Raw genomic sequence first — 24,872 nt, 5'->3', positions numbered from 1 at the left:
GGAATCGATCGACAATTGGAAAATTGGTAATACTAATTATTAATACTCGTATTAATAATAATCAATAATGTCGTTTTGCCCATAAAAATATTACTGCAATGAAGTGCAATGATATTTAATATTAACTAACACTAATCATATCAGCTTAGTACTCTTATCGAGAAAGCATTACTCAAATGAAACTCACAAGCGTACTTATTAGATAAAGTGCAGCAAGCGGCAAACGTCCTTAGCAACGACGTGTTATAATGGATTCTCTCGACAACTTGATGGCTATACGAGCGGAATGTCGATTCACTTTCACGCTGCAACTAACATTAAGACGACTGTGACTGACAATGCGTCAAAGGCATGGATCAAATCGTAATTAAATTAATACACCAATATTCAATTGATTTAAGATTTATTTGTACAAGTTACATAACTTTTCAGAACCATTTTTCGTTTTTTGAATAAGATAATCTTTGTCTTAAATTTCTATTTTGTTAAAGTCTACGATGTCGTGCTATGGATTTACATTTTCCATGTAATCTTTATTGTTAAAACGTGTAGGATATTCTTAAACCAAAAGGACATTCGAACAGATTTTACTTAAAATAATCATTACACATGGTCTTAAAATTATTATAGGTATACCATTGCTAAATTTTAAACACATTGAGAAACGGGCAATATCCTATTTTCGTTTATCTACTACAGTCAGCCTATTATTTTAAAATACCGGGAAGCCACGTCAATAGATAGCTTAATGTTGATTATTAAAGGCTATTTCGAACCTAAACCAACATTTCGCTTCAGCTAATATTTGCCATTTTACATAATATAAAAGGGATATTGAAATTTTATTAATTCATTCATAATTGAAACGACCTCGAAGCGGCAATGAGAGGCTTTCATGTTTGAAATTTTACGTTCTATCGCTACTTTGAGATTAATAAGAATGTAGCACATTAGGGTTGTAGCAAAAAGTTTTAGCTACGATGTTGCTTTTGAATATTAATATTACCGCAATTTATTAAAAATTACTTATTCATTCTAATACAAAATGTTCATTATCTTTTCCATTTCAATGTCATTAATTCAGAAAGCTAACACATGAAATGCTGACTAAACTATCAACTCGTAAAATATTATGTATGATACGATTAGACATGGGAAATAAAACATCGGTTTTCAAAACCTTATTTGGCAAGAATATATTTCTCAGTAAAATACAAGTCTTTTGCATTTTTTACTGTTAGCTGCTTAACAAAAAGAGCGACAAACGCAGAGTTCAATTTGCAATATTACTATAACTCCAATTGCAAACAGCTAATCTCTAAAATTTTAATGTAACGTCACTCAACAACTGCGTTCTATAAATCATCGCGCGCTACTAATATTTAAAATGTAATATAATATGAAAAGGGTGTTGAAATGATAATAACGCGGATATGGAGAGGATATATTACACTTCAGCACTGACATTGTAAAGGACCCACGTCAGCATTCCTCACCGGTATAAACATGTTTGTTGCCGCAGTTGCACTCGAAATTCCAAGCTTTAAAACGAAAATTCTTTAAATAGAGTTGTGGAATACTTGAAACTACTTATTCTATTGAGTCTTTTATATTTTGTGTTAGTAGAACATATAATATATGTTATTATGATGAATGGAATCGTAAATATAGAAAATATTAATGTAACTATTTAATGAAGTCTTGGATAAGCTCATTGGCATTTTTGTTTTGAAAGGGATCGTTTTAAATATGATGTTATACAGCTAGTGGTATATTACCTTATAATGTTGAGTATATTATTATTACTGTGTAACTAATCAGAGCTTACACGATATTTTTAACACTGTAAATGTATAGTCTATCCGGGAATTGTGCAAAATAGACAATTTCCCAAATAAGCTAACAAGTCACGTCTAAATAGGTATAGCCTAATGTGAAAGATAAAAGAGTTTTGCCACTACGGTAATAGTGTCGGAATGTATGTGAGTATCTACGAAAGTGACTTGTGTGAGGAAACGATGCACAGTCAATTTCCAGCCAATGAGCCGCTAACTGAAATGAGTCACGCGGCGGGAAAATTTCCGTAACCCTAAAGCTTGTGGAATATTAGTTCAACGTAACTGTCTGGGAATATTATAATATGGAAAAAAAAGGTTTTAACTATAAGTTCTAAAGAGCACTCTGATGTTTTCGTAATTATTGTTATTCTTTCGATTAATTATATTTATTGATCAGAATATTCTAGTCTACTCTTAATCAACGGAGATTAAAGCATGTATGTACTTTATCTTAACTATCAAATAGATTTTTCACACACCTAACGTGTAATCTTAAAGCTAGCAAACAAACACATATCCTAAAATGTTTATATCGTAACGTCACACGTTAGTAGAATACAGATTATGACCTAGATACCTTCATCAAAACATCATATTAAATGTCTGAATTCAAATAAAGCAGTCCGGACATTGGACAGAACATTAAAATGTCGTTTGGGACGTCAAATAAAGATTTAGGTGCATAAAGATCTATCGGCCGATCAATACGAGTATGAGAGCGGCATAAAATAAAATTGGATGTAATAAAATGGGTAATACCTGGTGCCGCAGCCGCGGCATATCGTATTCCTAGCTATATGTATGTGGCTATGAAAGTAGCGTACTGATACAAGTTCAGTTAGAAACGTGGTGGGATCAATCACGTCAATCTCAAATATTTTGCAGCAACCAAAATTATCGAAGATAACTCAATTCGTCTCTTTAATTACCGATCGAAATACAATTTCAATATAACAAAATCGTAGCTATTAAAACAGGCAAGTCATCGCTAGTGTTAATTAGTTGAAGATTGTTGAGATATTTCGAGGCAACATTTTCATTGATAAAGTTAGAACGCCTTATAATTGATTAGAATCAGGGGTCCTCGTAATCTTGATTTGGCATCGCTCACTCACGTCTTGATCTCAATCAAGAAGGAGGAAAACGAAATGCGCAAATGTTACGTAGAAAATGTTCGTAAAATTGAGAATTGCGTATGAATGATGAGTTCGTGCTTCGGATCTTTGCTTAGTATAAAATTGTACGCTGTGAAATGAGAATAAAATGTTTTAGGTAAAATATTACACAAAAGAAGGTATTACTTTTACATACGAAGATAAGGCCGCGTTCCAACATTCGTCGTGACGAGGCTTGTATTTTTAAATAAATAGGCACGTATACGTGAAGGTCGGTATGATTAATTGTCAACAATGGGTTTTTGAGTTGTGATGACAGATTAATCAGAACATTAGCTGCAATAGGAATGGATACAGGCATAATATAGATTTTTTATTTATATACCGATAAATTAATCGAAACGTTATTTTAGGACGGTAGCGTAGCTGTTCAACTAAACTAATGCTTCAAACGGGCATAGAGCATTCGAAGTCATTTTCAATTATTTAGTATTTATCGAAGACACAATCATTTGAAACCTAGCATGTATTTGACTACGTCATTGGCGCAGTAGCTATAATGCTCAATCGTCGTAAACTCGGTTTTCACACGAAACGTTATTAATTTGTATGCTCCATTAACAGTTGTCTCGGGTGTTCTTTAATAAAAGAAATGCAAGGTGATCACTTAACAGTTCTGCATAGTAATAACTATATTCACAAATAGATTAGTTTTCGGTCTATCAGGTACATTTTCATAGACTACTCCATTCCTTCAGAGTGTTTTCTTTACTTAACGACATTTTTGTCATTATCTTCATCTTTGTTCCTTACCCTTGTTTACAAACGTAGGTGCTTTAAATGCTATTTCCTTGTAAATGTTACAGACTTATTTTATGGTGAACAAATTTTATTGAGAAAGGAATTGAAAGATACTATAATCGCCAGCTGATTATCTGATGTTCAACTAAAAAAAATAAAAATCATTGAGATTTTGGCAGATGTATATGAACGGATTTGTAACTTTTCCTGAATATGAAAAAAATATTTAAACATAGGTAATTAGACTTTTACAGCATACTGAACTATACTAGAATTTAGATAATTGGTTCACAGTCACCGTCCACCTCCATGAAATCATATTTTCGTCTAGCTAAAGACTTCGTTAATCACTCCTAATAGTGTTGTATGCTTAGAAAGCATGTGTTATTTAATCTATATATAAGTACATTGAAATACAGCTATTATAACAAGAAACTATAAAGAATTTGTTTTTACTAAAGTAAGTGCTGTTGTACAACCGAAATCGCGTATGTAATGGTCGCACACGGACAGTTAGATGCGCAGAACGATGCCGACTATATCCATGGTCCCGCTCCCAGGTTTATATCGTTAGGTGCGCTCCAGAGTATCATGCCCAATCCGAATGAATCGTTTTATTATATGTATGCGCCCTTTTCCTCGGATCAACTTTGAATATTCGCTACAAGCGATGTTATGCGTGAATAATGTAGGTTATAAACACTTTTATTTTGTCCTTTAGACAGTTCTGTGACAATGGAGTAATAAGATTTTCTGGTTTTAGTTGCTCATATAATTTGTTCACTATAAAAAAACTTTATGCGTTTAAAATTACACGTGTACTTTACATCAATTTAGTTTTATGTGAAATTATCGCAAACTATGGAAAACTTAAAACTAAATTGAAACTTATTGTCAAATTTGAAATAGATTTTTTTCTATCCATGTACCAAATTGTACATGACATTACACAACTACCTAGTAATCGTATTAAAAGAAACGAAACTTCTTAAATAAATACCGAACCAGCAAAACTCGGGACAGAATCTAACAATACAATACATTTGAACGTTTTATTGTAGCAGGGATACAGGATCGCTTCACTTTGTCCCCGTTCACCTATCTCACACTGAATGTAATGAAATTATAAATTAGATTACCTTACACATTATGGGTGGCGGAAATTAAACCCATGAACTTTATTACTTGGTTCATGGGAAACCCTTAAAATGTAATCATGATTAATGCTCTGAGAGTACTTAGGAATAGCTCCTGTAGTTGTAAACGGTACCTTTAAGTTAGTTTAATGCCTATTATTGTCTAGATAGCCGTCTAAGAGGCTGCTTTGTCTCAAATTTCGTCGGGTAGTTGGAAGTAGGGAAGAAAAAGGAATCGTTTTTTTGCAATATTTACTGTTGTCTACCGCATTCTGTGTCTCGTCAGCTTGAGTATTTGTAGTTTCAATCGGGTTAGTTATAAGCAGTAAAACTCAAAAGGATTGAGGTATGAAAGAGCAAGATTGAATTAATGTAATGTGGTTAAGCTTGTCGTTAGTGAAATTTCACTCGGTGTGCCACTCACTTGTCACACGCATGTCACTTTCTCTACCACTTTCTTTAATCACTTTAATTTTTTAATTTTACATTATAGCTCAAATACACATTTTTACAAGTAAAACACGCCTAACATCTTACATGATCGTTTTGTTATTTCGTAATCAAATTTTCTTCAATTTTTCCTCATCAGAATTAATTTTCATCAAAATTAAAAGGAAAGTAATGAAAATCGTTTGTAATTTTTCTTTGAAAATACATTGGAGAGAAAATAACATCATTGTAACGACCTTCAGATTGTCGAAGGTGTCGAACGAAACCCAATTTCATATTGGCTGGATTGACAGCATCCTGACTTGCCATGTCTAGATTCCCAAGTTGTGTATTCACGTGCCAATCTGTCGGAGCCCTGCCTATCGTCCAACGTAATTGGGCGCAAAGCCGAGTCTTGAATAAGAGCTTTTAAGGGTTATATTGGACTCGTAGATACATGAGGTAGGTAATGTTGATTGCGTTCAATAACTCGAAGGCCGACCCACGCTGATTGAAGGACTTCACCTACTGTTGGAACACTAAAACCGCGAAGTGCGTTAAAGGTAGGCTCTTATATGATATATTATGATAGAATATAGGCCATGTGAATTGTTAGCTGCCGGTGTTATGAATTGTACTTCATAATCGCTATTTACAAACCAATTATAAGTTATTGGTTAATTGATTTCACACCGTTCTCAGACGTATTAATTGATTTGTAAACAAAGATACCGGAACACCCATTTAATCATTCACGAATTAGCCCAGATCGTTTCATTAATGAGATTTTTTTATAAACTGTTATTAAACTCAAAAGGTCAACACACTTTCATCCCGGAAATTGAGTGCTTCATACAGTAAAAGTTTTCTTTCCAAGCCTTTCACTAAGCCGACAATCTAAACTTATTAAATCGCAGAGCGGGAACAGTGAACAAAAACTTCGCGCTCCCAGTTGTCACATAACCTTAGTTTTATCCGTACTTTGTATTAATAATATACGCGGGTAAGCCCCCAGTTTGAAACTCATAACCATGATTATGAGTACCACTAAAATATAATTGCATAGAGCAATTCAAACTGAACAATATATAACAAAAACCTATGTCGGTGGGTGGTAGGTTAAATGCTGCGCGAAACCATTTCGGAGACCATTCCGTTTGGTCATAGCCATTCCCATTAGTGGACACTAACTAATGAACATAAACGAGCCGAATTTGTCGTTAAAGATTCTAGATATCTATGTATATGGTAGTGCAAATTGTGACATTAAATCAGGCATTTGTTAAACTTCTTGAGAAAAATATAACAATTTATTGTTTTTTGGCTATTAAAATACTGCGAAGGTATAAAGTTATATTAGATTCCTGTTAAAAATAGTTCCTGTAACAAAAGTAAAATGCAGATTCGTACTGTAGTTTTTATTTGATAGTAGTTTCTCGTAAAATCACAGTGACTTTACGACGTTTATTCCGAAAATACTTTCAAACGATACTCGTAAATAAAGGGAAAACTTTGTCTCTTAATATCCCTGTTTTGTATGCATACGATTCCGTAACTACTAAACGTATTTTAATGATACTGCCACGTAATTGTACTTTGCTACCGAACAATGGCTGACGACGAGGGCAAAAACTAGTTTCTTATTACGTTCCTTTTGTCTGAATCACTTATTGCGGAAGGAAAATAATTAGATACATAAGCATGAAGGGAAAATAATACTTCCCATGACATAAATATATGAAACTTAATTTCAGTTCTTCGTTGCAATTAGTGATTACGATGAATCCAAAAAAGGCATTAAAGAGCTGCCAAAAAGGACCATTTTATATCCATAATTTTTATTTTAGAAATATACTCGTATTCTTCTACATGCGTCCGAAATCAATTTTGAGCAGATGTTAAAATACTGATTTAGTAATATAGAGGCGAGCAGTCATCACTGATTTTTAAAGTATCATAGTGCTTCAGCTTTATTTAAATTAAGTTCTTAAGTTTAATAAAAACCCGCTTTTAAAGCGGAGACTTGGGACCTCTCGATACCTAGGTGTCTTTATTGAAAGGATAAAAATAACATTCAATGTAAATTCTGAATGGCGAGGACGGTGAACAAAGTCAACCAATACAAAGAAGCACGTGGGTGCCCTGAAGCTACTCACATCTTTATCCACTTTCAAGGAAATTTACCTGATACTGCATTATTTTATTTCTATTACTACCTGACCCACGCAGTTTTAGTCTTGTACCCTATTTTGAGCTTTTAGAAGACATTTTTTGGGAAAAATAAGAAGCTTATGTTTGAAACTATCTCCATGACGAATGATAACAAAATCGCTTATGCGGTTTAGCCGTAGGTAAAGGGGGTAACGAACAGACAGATTTCGACATTTATATTGTTAGTATAGATATATATATATATATATATATATATATGATAAATATATATATATATGTATAAAGATATATATATGGATATTAGTTTCGATAACAATGTGAGTTAATGTTGTAAATCAAACATCATTATTTGTACCGTTCAGTTCAATTTGTGATGCAATAATAGGCTGCCGATTTTCTTGTGGTTTAAAAGCAAAATATAAATAGGTTCTTTCGCCTGTGGCTCTGCTATTGCTCGCGTGTTTTTTTTTTGCTAAAGTTACATCAGACATATATCTGTATTCATTTCAAACTTCCGGATATAAAGCTTCAAGATCTCTAAAATAATAACTTTTTAGTTACAGCGTAATATCCAGAATGAAGACTTACTATTGCGTGTATACCGTGACTTAAAATACTACTTAAATTTAAATTGGACGTTTCCAAGACCGTAACAATACAACTAATTACCAAATTCCTTACAATCGATTAGTTAAAGCTTAATTGTTTACGAAAACAGTTCCACGAACACGAATATGTTAATCAATCAATTAAAACAACGTTGGCATTTAAACAACATGATTGGCTCCCGCTGACCGATTAGGGAGGGATATTTCCATAATCACAATGTTTGTCCGATCGATCGGCCAACAAAATGTTCGATGTTAAAAAAGGAACCAGTTTAGAATTAAAATTTTGTTTGTGAATGTGAAATGTTTTAAAACTGTACTATCAGTTTCACGAAAATTTCTAGGTTAATAGTTATTTATTATTGTATTTACGAAATATGAAAGCCTTTTATAACATTATGTGAGATGTTTCGTTAATAATTTTAAGCTTCATGAGTCCAGTAAAACTTATTCTTAGTCTATTTGCGACTGTATCATAGTAAATTACGAATACTTACGTTTTGTACAGATACAAGAATGTCTGAGTACAAACATACCTAACATATTAGAAAGTAGGTACAGTGTTTCAAACACTGATTGGTATTTCAGCATAACAGTAAGTTTCAAAAAAGTATTAGGCAATAATATTTTCATATAAATTGTTGCATTCGAATCCGACTATTCAATTTGGCGTTTGTTAAGCTCGAAATAGTTTGTGCACTATGGCCGAATTAAAATTCGTTCGCTATGCCATATTTGCTCGAACAGTAGTTGAATTTAATAACACTCGTGCATGAATACATTTATGAAAGCCTGTGGCCAAATGGCTAGAGCGGAAACAATGGGGCTTTATGGTACAATACGCCACTAGGATACTTACTGTGTCGCGTTGTCCAGTAATCCATAGCAGTATTATAAAAAAAAACTGCATAATAATATGTATTTACGTTTGTTACGCTTTATCAACTAAACAGTTGAGCACATTTGGAAGAAATGGTGTCGATTTCATAACTTTTAAACTACTTCGCGGTACGTTTATTATTTGGTATTGTAAAGCAATAATGAATGCTTTTGTTAATTCTCCTAAATATTGCGTAGATATTTTGGTAAGGTTTTAGTAATTCAAGATAGAAACTAAGGCTACTGCTTTCTTTTTAATAATACACGTGTGCTAAGCCTTAAGCAATTGCTAGTAATATTTATTTGAGCCTTCTTCGTACTCAATCTTATGTCGTATTCGTTGAGGAAAGACAACATTTTTGTAGCCCCTAAGGAAGTTCTGTTTTTATTCAAATATTCGATTGTTTTTCAATACCAGTCAGTTACGTGACTCCCACGCTATCCCAGAATCCTCAATCTTACTTGTTTTTTTTGACATCCATAGATAGTAAGTATGTCGAACAATTTAGTTGCACATTTATATAGATGTAGTTACACTTTAAATATTACGGTGGTATAAGATGGGTAAAATCAAATGTTAACTAAGCTATATTTTCTCTTTGACAAGCTACTAAAAATTTTACTCAAATCAAAGAAATCAAAGCCTGAAAAGACTGACTCATAGCCCGAAAATGTATGACATTTATGCAATCGTCACGCACTAAAGTCCAACTTTACGTTTCAAACAACTTTGATAATAGAGTCAAAGCCGTTTGTATCGCTGCTTTAATTCAAACTAGGCACGTATGGCACAATTAGTTGAACGTATAAATGACATGATCAGCGAGTTAAGCTAAATTGCTGGCTTTTCCGAACTGCGTGAATTCGATCTGTTTTGCCACCGCTGCTGGTAATGACGGTGCATCCTGTGTTACAGCTTTTGCACATAGTGAGAATACTGTTGTAGGACTTTAAGGAAATGCACTGTCTATTACGGAGGTTCTTTAGTTGAATGCGGTAGACTTACCCCTGGTTTCTGAGGTACATTTAGCGGTAGTTTATTTATTCAATAGCATTTTTTTATATGAGTTTTAACGCTATTGAATAGATAAACTACCGCTAAATGTAATTCAGAAACCGGGGGTGAGTAGATTAAGTCAGTCTACTGCACCGTGAGGTGAACAACATCGGCCAATACCAACAACACTGCATGGCGGCCCCAATTGCTCTGACAAGAGCGAAAGGAAAATAATATGTTACGGAATCAAAATATCAGAACGTGGGCACTGTTAGGTAAAATAAAAGTTGAAATTATGATTACAATAGTTAATTTTATTCTGATGAGAAGACAGACAGATAGAGTAATCATTAATAATAAAGCAGGAATAAAATGTTTTAATATCCAAATTGAAATAATTTAAGGGTACATCTAGGTTATATGCATTACATATAGGATATGTTAGTTTATCAATGAATTGAAACTTTGTAACAGAAAACATGCAGCACTGGCCTACATTGGTATCACAAAGTTTATTCTTGTTGCCTGACGTCAATAGTATCCTCTCGTCGGGTTCTATGCAGACATTCCAGGAATTTCTCAAATTACCCAAGTGGGAAGCAATTGTCTTGGGTAGGTTTAATCACCAACCCTTCCGAGATCCATAGTGATAATAAATTCAATATCCGCAAATCATGAGGGTAAGGTTATATTTATAAATACTCGTTAAGTTGTTCGGGTTATGTCCTTAAACGTGTTTGGGGAAGGTAATGAGAGTACGCCGTGTCGGATATTGTTTATTAAGATGGTTCGAGTTTAATTTAAGAATATGAGTTGGTATATATTTATTTTTATTATACGTTTATTGATGTGGTTTATTTGATTTCGTTCACCGATGTAATGTTATATAAGGAAAAGGAAAACTCTCTCTGATATATTACTTCTAATGCTTACCTTGTGATTGATTTTATTTATTTTTGGACGAAATACAATTGAGATAACAAATGTGTAGTCATTAAATGGAAGCGATGCAACAAGGTAATATGCGTAAGCTGAGTTACTTTTAAAACAATAACATTAAAACTAGGTTTTATTCCTACACGAAGATCTCAAAAAAGTTAAAAAAAAATGTCCACCATGTTTTATAATTTTTATAAACGCCAGATAATACACTTACAAGATGTAAGCGTCATATAACGTAATTTCGAAATATACAAATCTCTCATTTCCAAAGGTGAATTATCAAAGTGTGTTTTTCTACAAAGTTTAAAGTGAAAGGAAGCTGGTTTTATTAAGTTTTAATGTTGACGGCAAACTACGTTGAAGCAAGCTTGCACTTCGTGGACTTATTCAAATCTCTTCTAAAGCCGGTGCTAATAAAATAATAGCTTATTTTTTTGCGAGGACATTGTTTACTTTGAGTTGTTTACAATATTTTAAAATATTTTTACAGAATAGTAACAGAACGATGTTGAGTTATAAGATGTGTTTTTGCTTCTCTATTCAGTGCTTAAATTACTTTATATTATTCAAGGAGATTAACCCTATAGTGTACCTAATATTATTTACTTAGTTTTGCTCGACGTTCTGGAAAGGATATGCGAGGGATTTCGTCCCAATCAGATAATTTATTGTTGATACAGTTAAAAGTTTAATAAAACAGTAATAAAGGCTGTATAAAAAATGTTTGTTAGGCTAACCGATACATTTTGAAATAAGGGTAATGATACTTGCCGTCTTGAGGGTATTCAATATTCATTTATAAAAATAAAACTGACAACCTTCGAATGCATAATCCGTAATTGTATTTTTCTTAATGATTTTAGCTTTATATCGTGTACTCATCTCATTTAATACGACATCACTATTCAAGTAGTAATGAGTTGCTGAGTCCACTCGTCCGAAGCTTAATGGTAGATTGCGTTCGACGCGAGCATGCTAAGATGTCATGATGTCTAAATACGAGTGCTTGTGTTTGTTTTTTTTATTTCTGAAAGCTTAATAGCGTTTTAGGTGGCCAGTGTTTGGCTACGTCAGATGAAAAGTTAAATGTGTATTGAATGGAGTTCTGTTTTGTGGATAAGCATTTAGCGTAGTGGCTATTAGGATAGATTTTTTTGTGTTGATAGTTACATAGGCGTTTTATGTATTACGAGAAATAATGTTTAAATTAAGTACTGAAAAAGTAAGGAGTTCAAAGGAATAAAATAAGTAGCTTAAACGGGATTAATTCTTTTAAAGTGGTTTTGTAGTGATGATGACTTTTTTGAAGTTTATAGTATATCAGAAAATGTTGGATGCATAATGAGAATAAAGAAGTATTTAAGCCAACATTGCTATAAAATATATAAATGTTATAGAATAAATATTAACATTATGACGTATCAGAGTATAAGAAATAAATTTAACATTAAATTTAAGTTTATGTTTCATAAGCAGGCAAGAGTAAGTCGATTGATCTCGTAATTTACTCTAAGTTTACATCACGTTAGGTTTCTAATTTAAAAACTTTCTATATCAAATCCAGTCAACCATTTTATCAATCTCCGTTCTGCTTTCAATCTTTCACTTTAAGTGACGACTCAAAGCAATAATTTTATTCCAAATAACTTTAGTTTAAGTCGATAAATTATGTATTAGACTTTTATAAAAGAAAAAATCAATCATTCCTGTGGTTGTTTTAACCCTATGGGAAAACGGCGTGATTTAATGTTTATTTAATTTTGTTTGAACATCGGCACGCTTTTAATAAAGAAATTTGCTCTTTATTTTATAAGTTTTAGTGTGACTTGACAACAAGGTATAAAGAATATTGTAACAGACTGAACCCACCCACAGTTTCGTCACCCGCGATTCCAACCAGACATCTCTTGTTCACCAGTCGCACTACCACAACGTACAACAGATAAATACAGATTGTTACTGACTGAATGAGGCGCCCATAGCCAGTTGCGCTCACCGGTCAGTAAACGATCTGTGCGTTAAGCAACCATTGGTGCGGTCATTCTATAGATGGGTCACCGCAGTCTGACAACTGGGCGTTTTCGTACTCCAGAGGGCATGAAAAAGTCGGTCCCAGTTGTTGTCTACTAAGACAACAGTCGTTAAGCCATGTCAAAAGCGTTTTGGGCGGCTTGAACAACTTAGAAACTCGCTTAACCACTAACCATACCATAAAAAGAACTCACTGAATCTTCAATATAAAAATTTTGTTTACCATATCCAAATATGTAGTACTTTGAAATACAGAATTACTTTTAAATTAATACGATTACGAGTATTAACTGCAGACTATAGTCACGCGAGTAGATATATGTTATAGTTGAATGAACAATGAAAACGCTTTGGCGTTAAGTGCTCAGTCAGAAAAAATCGACTTAATCCTATTGTAGCGTCATGTGCAAATTATGACGTCGTTTAAATTTTAAATGGTTGGATTTTTTTACGTATACATTTAAATATATATTTTTTAATACATAAACACATAAAACTTTTTATATCAATAAATAGAAATATAAATATATATGACTTTTCGAAGTAATGTGTGTTTTAGAAATAATTATAACTTACTCTAACGGTGAAGGAAAACATCGTAAGGAAACCTTGCATGCCTAAAAAATTGTTTAATAAATTTATTGAGGGTAGTCCCCAACCCGCAATTGGCCAGCGTGGTGGACTCAAGTCCTAACCCCTCCCTCCTCGTTTGGGAGGAGACCCTTGCCCTGCAGTGGGACAGAAATGGGTTATTAAAAATATATATTTTCATACACATAATGATAGGCTTGTTATAAACGAAGGTGAAATATAGCACACATTAAAGTTAGGTACACTTCAATTACCTTCCAAATAATTAGAAGAAAAATCTAATCTCGCCCATTAAAACCGCATTAAACCTAGATCATTAACAATCTCCGGTCTTTATCAACGCTCGACCTTCTTGGAGTTAAAAACAAGAGTCCTCCGGAGTATATTCTCATCGTTCATGACGTAAGCACCTATTACAGTGAGAGGGTGAAAAGGGGTAAAATGTCTAATGTCTTCACTAAACTTAGGACTGCATTGTAAAATGCATTTGGAATTTTGAAGATTGGATTCTGTTCTAGTATTAAACTAGAGTTGATATTTTTTCTTGATCGACTAGTTGCATTTTTTCAGAAAATTTTAAGAGTAATTGATGGGTGATATTAAAATTCACTATTGTACAACAACTTAATAGCGAGCCTAGTAAACAGATTTACAATTAAGAACATCCATTACCTACAAGCTTGTGCAGCTGACGGCCGATACAATACAGCTACTTTAATTCAAAAATATACAAAATTGATAATCAAAGTTAATAGCGTACGCGCATAAGTTGCCAGACTATATAATAATTAATATTTAAAAAATATTAAAGTTGGAATCCACGGTTTCATAATGTGTGTAAAATATCACAGAATTTGAACTCAGTAGCTAGTTAAAGTTGTTTTATGATATTTCATAGAAACGTTTTAATATTCTCTTTAAAGTTTATACAACAAACGAGTAAAGCCCCACTCGCTAACAAGCAGTCCGTGCACGGAGCACATCATTTCTGTAACCTTACAACTGAACAACATGTGGTGAAAATTATACAGCACCTTATGAAACTAATTAACTTGTAACGTACAACACAGTCTTTATAACGCACGCTAGCAATTTGAATTTAATATTATTTTCCACACAATTTTAGTATCTCAGGCTTTTGACCTCCCACAGCTCTTTAACAACACATCCCAAAACAAATGAGTATTTCTTTGTGTTAAAAAAAACTACAGCTGTGCAAGAAGGCTTTTCTTCAAAAGATATACGATCGTAGCGACGCCGCACGGCGACGGCAAAAAACATAATCCTTAAAACAAAGAGCTCTCTAGAACTACTCATTCCTCACATTTCATTTGATATCAATCACGGCTTACAAAGTCTCGGTAGCGCTCGGGTGTGTTCGGCAAACTTCGGAACTTTAGTTCGTAGCGGCAATACTCCAGTTTCTCTTCTCAGCTACGGGGGCCGCACGTGCCGTAGAGATCGCCGTAGCCGCGTAGCGGGAGGTTCGAACGTAGAGCGTCTACGAATATCAGGATATCATACGTGAAGTGACTTTAACTTTTGTGGTAAACGCTTGAAGTGATATAATATTATGTACGTGAAAATGGTGAATTAGTTAAAGGATTAACGCTGAGCTGATTTAGTTTACATGCCTTATTGTTACATGGTGAGTTATAAAATAATACAATCGGTTCAAAAATGTACTGCGTCGAAATAAATATATTTAATTAAGTCAAATCGACAATGACACGATATGAAAATTTTACAAATTTTCATTTCTTCGATTTATTGGAAACCCGTATAATAATAAAACCTATACTAATATAATATCATTTATATGACGTACAATTTGAAGCTGTATGCATTTATACAGACTATATTCTCTAAACACTGCCCAAATTTACTTTTACACTATGCTTTACAAGAGCATTCATTTATGTAATAAAAGATGATAGAAGATTTATTTAAATGCTATGAAAAATGCACAAGATACGGGAAATATAGGAAAACCTTATTTACGAATTCAATAAAATTCATTATTTCTTTTTTCGTATTGTGTGTACAGTCAACATTTAGCAAGTGTACACCACATTTAACAATTTTTTTTTTCAAAAAATATATTTGTTATTTATGTATGTAATATTCTCGTAACATTGCTGTTTGGTGAGGAGTTAGGAGGGTGATGGCAGAGGAGTGCCAAATACATTTAGGTATTGACTCTTCATGTTTGGTCACGTGTAATAGAAGGTGACCATTACTATGTAATGTTCACGTTACGGATCTCCTGACTGCCATAGTCCAACAACTTGGTAGAGAGCCTTGTTTGCAAGGTTTGCAAATGATGGAGATATACAAAATTCAGAATTTAGAACATCAGTAACCTTAGTTTACGCAACTGACTGTGATGTGTTTGATATTGCTACTGAACTTTTAAAAATTCTTACTTATAACCTAATAATTTGCGTAGGCTCTCTTATATGCTGTTGAACTATACTGAGAATGATCATCACTTTAACTAGATGGTTGAACTTCATGCGTTCGTCGTATGGTTAGTGGTCCACCTAGTGTCACAGCTGTTCAAGCCGCGCGAAGGCCTCTTACATGGCTTGAAGACTGTTATCTTAATAGATATCAACCGGGACTTTTTACGTGCCCTCCGAAGTACGGAGAGTCTAAACACAAGTTATTGAGATATTATCCTTAATTAAAGAGATGTATACCTAAATGTACAAGTGACTGTACGTGGAGAGATTTTTTTCAAATTTTACTTAAACATTTGTTCCGCTTCCCGTGGCCTATTGTTTCATGTTTTCGAAGCGTCTTTTATCTTATTTGTCTTTAAAGATAAGTAATTTGCACATGACAGAACAAGTGTTAGATAACTTCAACGTGACATCTTAGCTATATTTTTGTCGTTATTCGATGTTTTATAGAGGTATCTTTGAATACCTGTCGTTTATAAAAAAATACATAATATATCATACTTCTGTTACAACTTGGGTTATAGCAGTTTCATGTCTTAGTATTCCCAATATTAGGAAAATGTAGTAGCTGTCGGGTTATCAATTTACATAAAAAATATACATAGGTATATTGGAAAAAAAAAATGTTTGAATAAGACTTTCATGAAATATAAAGACTTAATATAAAACAAAACAAAAAATATATTTTATTATTAATTTTTTGAGAGTATTACTTTTGTACGAAATTCCGAGAATCGCACACAAAAACCAAAGCGCTTTTATTTCATTTTACAGACCAAATATTATCATAATAGTCCATACATCGTATTGTTAGCTATTCAGATAAATAAATATTTAAGCTTTTCAGATTCCAATAGTAAATCAACAAAAAACTAAAGTAATTTTTTATGTTTTTAATATCTTTCCAAACTTAAATAATATATTTTCTCACATACTAATAAAATTATTTTAGTGTACCAAACAGGTAATTCTCACTTCCGATACATCAGCAAATCTCGCGTTATTTGACCTCAGTTCTAAAGATAATGGACTAATTATAATTATCGCGATCACAAAGACAGTTAAAGTTAATGACTCGGAACCCTTTCCTGGTGAGTCGATTTTGCACTTGACCGGTTACTTATGGCCATGGAGTTGCAACTATTACGACTTGCGTAGACAATTTTTAGCTGAGGTAAAAGTTGGCAGAACGAAATAGTTATCCTTTAAAAATGGTAATAGTACAATTGTGCGTTTGTTTGGTGTTCGTACAGTTTTCGATATAAATTGTTGTAAGAAATTCAAGATATTATTATGGTACTTCTAATATTTCATAAAGACGACAACACATTACTTATTTTATGCAAGAATAAAAATAGTGTCGAGTTTAGTTGTGATAATTACTTCATACAATAGTTATACTTTATTTATTTTTTACAAGTGAGTGAAGTGTATAAATACTTAATCAATAAAAAATATTTGAATGGCTCAAAGTTTGGATCGTATTACGTAGGTATATTTAAGAAAAATAAGAAATAGTACTATACACTCTATGCAGCTTATGTAAAAAGTAAGGTTTCGGGAAATCATACGATTATAATAGACGTAAAGTGAGAACATACGTTTAATAAATTATATTATTTTTTTCTAATAATATCAAAGATATTTATATTCCCAGGAATGATTTCTGCAGAAATTTTGTTTCGATTTTCTGTTATCAGATACATAATGTTCCGGGAAATTTAAATGTACGTCTAGGTTGTTCAAAGTCGTTATCATCTTCTGAAAGATATCATATAGCATAATAGTACAAATATTCTAAGAACAGATTTATTCAAACAAACACGCAAGTATCCTGTATTCTAATATATGATAAACATGCAACGCGAAAATTTGAAAGTGAAGATGTATTCAAAACGTATCGTCAATTCATTTTAGTTTCATAACTATCATATTTTAAACACTGATTATCCATATTCGAGGGAGAGTAATATTTGCTAACTCTTAAAGTGAACCTACTCTATTCTCTTTTATTATTAAAATTCTCAGGAAACAACAAAGAGCCTTATATCAAACATAAATATAAAAAATATTTCAAGTCTAAAACAAATATTATCAATACTCAATTTAGAATTTCAATTCAAAAGTAAGTAATGACACTAATTAACTTTGAGAAACCATTGCTACATGAAATAAGACTAATGAGAATCGATAACTATTCGTATTAACGGTAATTAAATACCAAATCTATGGATCGTAATTAATTTCATGTACCTGCGAGATTTCAATAAAGTTTAATGGAAATACGTAATACCTTGTTATTAAACAAGAGTATAACGATGTATTATTATTAGAAATGACTTTTATTGAAGCCATCTAGAATATTCATTAGGAAAAAAGTTAGTACTTAGTTAAAATATATTATTTCAGTCTGAAGACATTTAGAAATGTCGTGTGTGAGATTAAAAATGCTACATGTGTTTTAAACGGCTTGTATCGTCTTCATACAGATAAGTACATAAGATAAGATATACGATACGTAATAAGGTTATTTCCTTAGAGCTAATTTTAGATAATCTAAATTTTTGTCTGGAACTGGTGCTAAGAATTTATAAATGAGCTATATTTTTGACGATTTTGACTATCTATGCGTTTTACGTCAGTGTCATTAGCCCTCGTTTACAGTTTAAATTCAAAATCGTTCATAAATTAAAATCGTTAGAGGACAGAAAAAAATTGAAGATAAGAGAAAAGATGACACTTAGTACTAAAAACAAATTAACGAAATTTCTAAATTATCTTGGTGTATATAAAGCTACATTTAGTATATTTATACGTACGTTTATACGAAACACAGGTAGTAAAGAGTAATTAGTGGTGTCCCGGAGAAATTTAGTAAGGAGGAAGTTCTTTCACGATTAATGAACTTGGCGGAACTAAAATTACATAGTGGAACTATTTGAATGCATGGAACGTCGTATGTTTTACGAAGCGCTCTCAGCTAATACTAATTAGATATTCGCTATTATAATTCGAAGTGAGTGTATAATGAATATGAGTTTAGAGTTAAAATGTATTTATTAAATAAATGGGAAGATGTAAAATGGATTGCATTAATATTTCACGATAGATTTTTGACACATAGTTACAAGTATGAGTTAGATTTGAATGTGTATACTAATTCTATTTGCTTCTGTGTTCTATAAAGTGGCTGTAAATTATTTTATGACATACAATGATATTATAGATAGAATATTGGGATATGGAATATTTCATACAACATTGATATAATGTCATAAATCTCTGTTTAAACATTTTAACATAACTAACAGGTATGATTAAAAAATAGCTATACTTAGCCTAAGAAACTCTATTAATATCTTGCCCTATGGTAAGGGCTATGACAACTAATAAAACTAGTTCTACCAAAATATCCTTGCAACGAATAGATCCATAGAATATCGTACTCCCATGGGGTTAACGTCAGATGGCAGTAGCTCTATGAAAAGCAAATTTTCAACCATATCTGCTTAGAAACTCGTATCGTTATGCATAGGAATAAGGGTAGCTAGGAATTCTTTGAATTTCACGAATATATGTAGAATTTTCCTATTAGTTTTGGGTGAGAATATGATTCAAAGAACGATATCACATAACTTAGTGAACCGATTCATTATACCATTTAACAATTAATTACTTTTGTACTTAGATTGAAGCTTAAGCAAAAACTATACTACTTTAGATCACTAGACCACTTAGTTGCTTATTCAGGCATTTTATTTAAGATTGTCTAAAAACGCTAGACTAACTTTTGCTGAAATACGAACTAAAGAGAAGCCACTGACCACTCGTTTGCTACTAATTATTTTCAAACCACTAGTGCACAATTAAACACACTGCTTGCAAAAGAAATACACTAACACGAAATCCATCTATTCACGTTTTAATAAACCAATCCTCAAGCAAATTACATACTGAGCGTCTGGTAACACGCCAGCGTTACCCAATCGACGCGGGAACTACTTACATCGTAATCAGAGATAATTAATTGTCTTCGTCGCTCTACATAAATCTTTTGCTTCCCCTATCTTAATTGACTTACGTATGCGTTTTCTGAGGATAAAAGATAAAATGGTTTTACGAAAAAGCGTGCGAAGTCTTTTTAGATTAGTGGGAATGGTAGGTTTTGATAAAAAGAGCTTTTGTTTCTGTGGCTACTGGCTTGTACAAGGTTGTACCTATAAGTGTATACTGTCTTACTAATAAATGCGTTGTACGCTCTGATTATTATCAGAGGTTACTTACTCGACATTTGTTAGTAAGGCAGTTTCTTTGACATTAAAATAAATAAAACATAATTGAATATAAATACTTTTGTGTGTAATGTACTCGTATTGTGATCAACGTTGCTTTAAGTAACTAAAATCCTTTTACCTGACTTTACGACTCCATAGGTAAGGCGACATAGACACTAAGCTCGAATACGAAAAGTTTCTAACTGTTTACTGATTGGTCGAGTGTATAATATGGTCTCAGTCATGCTACTTAAAAATAAAATACCTGCTTAGAAATTTACGTTTAGATATAATATATAATAACTTAATTATTGAAGGTATATATATTCCCCAACCTGCACTTGGACTGCGTGGTGGATTTAAGGTCTAACCCCTCCCTCATTATTAGAAGAGACCCTGACCCAGCAGTGAGACATCGATGGTTCAAATTATTATTAATTAGCCGTTAATTAATTTACGGCTTGTTACGGTTTCACGAAACCACTATCCATCAATTAGCTTGCATTCGTGTAAACTAATAGGTTATTTAGAATTAGCAAGCTTTTCTACAGTTGTACCGCAGTTGAATAATACTCGTAAATATTCAAACGTTCTTGTATAATTACGATTCGTACACAACAAAGGAAACACACATTTCTAATTAGCAAATATTTTGTGAATATACTCGCAGTGTCTTACAACCAAAATAAACCGTTTGGAAATATGAATATTTAACTACATACGAGTACTATGTTTGGTCTTTCATTGTGTAAGCATAGCTAGTAATAAGATGGCAAGATTGTAAAAACAATGTTCTTTCTGAAGGAGAACATTATTGCAAAAGAAGCAATCTCTAAGCGCTTCAATTTTTCTACAAGTTTATCGATAGTATAGTTGGTTTATAGCGGAGCTATTCATAAATCTTTCAAACATCTCCGTGTCGATTAAATCGCGGGCTATGCAAAGCAATCTTTGGTTCGGTTAAAAAATGTTGGTGGAATATTCCACGTTGCCGGTCTGCAGAATAGCCCCCTAGGGCGTGTAATATCCATGAAATATGCGTTTGTCCGTACACAAAGCAACAGGGCTGGCGGCGGCTCGCATTCACAGAGAAATTCCAAATATTTCAATAACATGCAAGTAAACTGTGAAATTTTATTAAAAACAGAACGCGCTAGTGCATAATATTTTTCGACGGAGACAAAAACATTTTGCTTCGACCATTTGGTGTAAAAGCGTTGGCGTAAAACAACTTCTCTGAAGGTTTTTGAACAGATTTTCGATGTTGTTTCAAAAACATTGAATAATAGCTTTTGCGAGTTCCGTTATTGCAGTCGTAAAATTGTCAAATTCATGCTTTTAATCGAGGGTGAATCTACGGGTAGGCCCATATGTGATATTACAGAGTACAAACAAAACCTTTAACATCCATTTACAAAGCTTTTTTAACAAAGGCTTAGATGAACTAATCACTGAACGCGGCATCGCTTGTCTACTATTTCATTCTTTGTTTCTCTCCTGATCTTATGCATTTTAATATAAAGTCTTTTGCCATCATAAAATAAGTATATTAATAAAAATAATATTCAAGTCCCTACCTCATCGTAAAAACTTTATGCTGAAGATGATACTAAAGTACGTTTAGCCAGCTTTAAATGAGCTACTTTTATGCTGACAACTCAATAAAAATAGTTTCTGCAATTCTAATTAAGGCAATCTCAATCGGAGCTCCTAGAAATAAAATCTTTCAATGAAAAATGTTATCTTTTACGAAGATTTACAAAGTCTTGCAAAATACTTTGTTGAACAAACGTGTATAAAAGAAGTTCGATAATGAATACTATTGTCATCAAACTGAAAGTAAAACAACGATATTTATTTTGTAGCCGTGAACAATGTTCATTCAGATTGCTCAGAGCTTGTCCATTCATGTATAGTTTCAATTTAATTATAACAGCGTACAATGCTTACTTTATCTTAGTAATTTTGCCCTTTAAAGTAGAATCGCAATCGGTACAAATATTTTTGACGGGTCCTGGTATGTATATTTATTTAGAATTTTGTATTAATTTACCTACGTCATTATTTTCTTGAAAGTAATTTTTTTTTTGTCCGATTGACAGCGAAGTGGATAAATTCTACGACATCTAGGATTTTCCATCTTTTTTTAAACAAGAAAATACGCAATATTTTTCGACCGTAAAGGCTTTTAGGCTTTAGTGCAGGGAAAAATTGACGCAAATGCAATGGTACATCCCGTAACTAGTAAATGGTGGTTGTCACACTAACTTACTTGAAAAGCATTCGCTGTCACAAACAGTTATCGGCTACTTAACGATAGCTATTAACTTGTAAAAGTGTAACTATGAGTTGAGGTGAATAGCATGTAGCTGTAGTGCGATTTTCTACAGTACTATGAAGTATCGAGAGTATGACATTTAATATGTACTACAAAATTTGCTTTCTCAGAGGTGCTGTAACGTGCTTCTCTTGAGTCAATACTAGCGAGTATCGACTATTTGACATTTGAAATGTAATAAACAGCTAGTTTCTAAGGCACACGTTAGAGGCGCTTACCAGATTTTCTCGCTTGCTAGCCTGATGTCCGAAGTAGTAGAAAATCGATCCTCGGAACAGACTTTTAAACAAAATTTCTAGATAGCTAGCCAGTTGACGGTAGTCGATAGTAAAAGCTCCTCTGAATCTGTTTACTTAGACCCTAACAGTAGCACCAATGACCGAATACTTTGTAGAAAAAACGATACTAAATTAATAAAAAGCTCAAAAGTATTTCTATCGCTACGATACGGGTCAAAATGGCAAAGACATTATAATACCCGTACTTAAGTTTATCTCAAAATGTTACGAATTGTGAGTGTAATTTGCAATGAGTGTCTACTTTTAGATAAGTTTGAATGTTATTAATTCTTAGATATTTTAGTTCTTTTTCGTTTCCCGTAAAAATACAATTTAATACAGAACTACGTAGATATGTTTTTATAGTTTGCGTAGATGTGTACTAGTAAACATTTATGTTAGTGTAGGGAACGTAAAACTTAAATACCAATCTTGATAGTATTATTTTATGATATGATATTATTGTGGTTTCGTGTAAAGGTAGAAATGGTAAATATCGCTTCAATGCTGTCTTTATTGTGCTGTAAAAATGATGTGCGGACCAATAAATAAATTCGACATTAAGTAAACATACTTAAGGAGTAATATAACAATAAATTTATAATTGCTGTTTTAATTGAAAAAGTCTTCTATCCATTAAACAATATATCGTGTAAATTTTAATTAAGACAAATAAACAACCCATTGAAAAGGTATACAACATAATTTAACTTCCGAAAGCATATTATTTATAATTAAAATCATATAATACGTACCGAAACGAACACTTAACCGCTTTTACTGCTCTTTTAACGTGCGTAATGACATGTACAGTACCGCTTTATTCACCACAAATGTCTAGAACTTTCTCTGAAAGTTACGAATAGGTACAATGCAGAGGGAAAGTTACAATCCCCGTCTAAAGACCCATTTTGGCAATTGTAAAATGGCTGTTTATTCTCAGAGCTCTTGACAACCAAGCCAATGATACTCTTTGACAAAACTTTTGAAGGCCAACATCCATCGATTTGCTTGTTTGTATTGGATCGGAATATTTGACTTCATATTTCGTTTAGCTACGTCCAATCATTTTCTTTGAATGTAACATCAGCTGTCTAATAAAAGGATTCATGTCGTCAGTTTAATTTTAGATACTTTACGGAAATGCAAAAGAGACGACATGATTCAAGATTCTGTTTTTGACATACCATTGTTTTTGACGTGTTATAAAAATTCTAATCAAAGTGCAAGAACCCCAATGGCAAGTTGTCATTAACTAGAAGGAGAGGTAAAAACCGTTTATATGGCTTTCTTGGGAAATAATTTGATGTCTGGATGTGCACTATCTAGATGTGTTCAAAATTTGCACAGTCCTTTACAACTAAATGTCAAGCTTACCTTTAATTTAAGATACACTTAAAATATAATAAATCGAAGTTATTGTCAACTGGACTATAGGTGATACTCCTTAATACATTAGAATAAATCCTACTACGAGTTTCATTACTACAGACTGCTTGTTTAATTGTAAGTTTTCAAAACATACCGTTTTCTATTTCACGTTTCTTTACAAGACACATAGCGTCCGCGATAAGGTATCTCTAAATGTCATCATCAGATTCTCTCAAAGTAATCCCAAGATTTCAAGGTATACGTATACATATCCCACTATTTTTCCTTTTAAGAGTAAGCAGAGCGTCGACGTCTCATTTCCGTCTTCCGGTACAACTATCTTCAGAGCCTTCAGCCCCTACGTAACGGTTTAAAGGCGCCCTTCAACCGTTCTTAATTCAGTTGCACCCTTTACGTGACAACCCGCTAGATGGCGGGATGAAGGCGGCTGTTTATCTCTCATATTTTTTGTCTGTGACCCCATTTAGGAAAAAAAAACAAAAGAAAAACAGTTTTCTTAGGCCACATACGTTTATTTTGTTATAAATACTTTGCTATGATTTAAGTAACATAATCGTATTTTTTGTCTAGATCGCATTTAAATTGA

The 24,872-nt window shown here is 32.8% G+C and overlaps 1 protein-coding gene across 2 annotated transcripts in view; it reads left to right on the top strand.

Moving 5' to 3' along the window:
- The window catches only part of stg1 (stargazin-like protein), a 72,222-nt gene that overhangs the window by 10,914 nt on the left and 36,436 nt on the right, over positions 1-24,872 (top strand). Inside the window, exon 1 of one of the 2 annotated variants that reach the window (XM_076117621.1) lies at positions 14,982-15,187. The exons of the other annotated variant lie outside the window; for it this stretch is intronic. The gene's annotated coding sequence lies outside the window, so the exon portion shown is untranslated. Of the gene's footprint in view, positions 1-14,981; positions 15,188-24,872 lie in introns of those variants that run through there. 2 annotated transcript variants of the gene reach the window in all.

This window comes from Anticarsia gemmatalis, chromosome 8 (genome assembly GCF_050436995.1).
Source record: "Anticarsia gemmatalis isolate Benzon Research Colony breed Stoneville strain chromosome 8, ilAntGemm2 primary, whole genome shotgun sequence".
NCBI classification, from domain to species: Eukaryota; Metazoa; Arthropoda; class Insecta; order Lepidoptera; family Erebidae; genus Anticarsia; species Anticarsia gemmatalis.
Note: the sequence above shows the minus strand (reverse complement) of the source record. Positions and strands in the feature narration are given on the sequence as shown.